Consider the following 1,064-nt stretch of genomic DNA (forward strand, 5'->3'; position numbering starts at 1 on the left):
CTTACGATGAGTTTTTCCTGTAGCAGACAGTATTTTAGTTTAATCACTACATGGTCGTTTTTTCCTATAGGAGGACAGTATTCGATATCCTTAATATCGTCGTTATGCTTTGTAAATATTAGGTCAAGCATAGACGGCCTATCTAGCCCTCTTATCCTGGTATGATCTGTTACATTCTGGAAAAGGCAATGCTCATTTATGACATCTAGTAATTTAGCATTCCAAGAATCTGATTGTGCTCTAGGATCGAGACTTTCCCAGTCGATTTTGCTATTTAAAGTCCCCTGTAATAAGAATTTCTGTTGAATTGGTTTCCGAAAGTTGTAGAACTTCTTCCAGGCTCTTTATTGTCTCTTGAATTAGTTTCTGGTAATTTTCTAGTGACCACAGCGATGTTTGAGGTGGCATGTATACCGTGGTTATTATTGTGTTTGCCCCATTTGTTTCTACCTCAATTACCTTCATTTCCACTATGGGGTCCTGATTGATTTCTAACTCCTTTATAATAATTCCTTTCTTTGTTAATATTGCTACCCCCCCTCCATTTCCATCTGCCCTATCTTTTCTCCAAATATTATAGTCTTTAAGCCCTAATGTTACATCGTCTATGGAGGGGTCCAGTTTAGTTTCAGTGATGCATATTACATCCGGTTTATCCATATCAATTATTGTCTCTAGTTCAAGCAACTTCGAAGATAGACCATCAATATTTGTGTAAACTATTTCTATATAATTTTTAGGTATTAAATTTGGTTGCAGGGTTAATGTTTGTCTGCCTCTACATTTTGGTTCCGATAGTATATTTGCTTTGCTTGGAGACCTCTCACCCTCCAAATAAATAAGTTTTTTTCCTCTTCAGTCCTTTGTTCATTTTTGTTTTTTAGTTCTTCCAATTTCTTTTGTAGTGTTACTCTGTCATCTTTGGTCATGTTTTCTCTTATCCAGATTTTTTTGTATTCCTCATGGGTGGCCAGAACTTTGGCTTTCTTTAATATATCAGTTACTATTTGCTTATTCAAGAATGTTACTTTTAGAGGCTGTTTCTTTCCCGTTTCGAATAATCC

The sequence above is a fragment of the Penaeus vannamei genome, chromosome 38, assembly GCF_042767895.1.
Source record: "Penaeus vannamei isolate JL-2024 chromosome 38, ASM4276789v1, whole genome shotgun sequence".
Taxonomy (NCBI): Eukaryota; Metazoa; Arthropoda; class Malacostraca; order Decapoda; family Penaeidae; genus Penaeus; species Penaeus vannamei.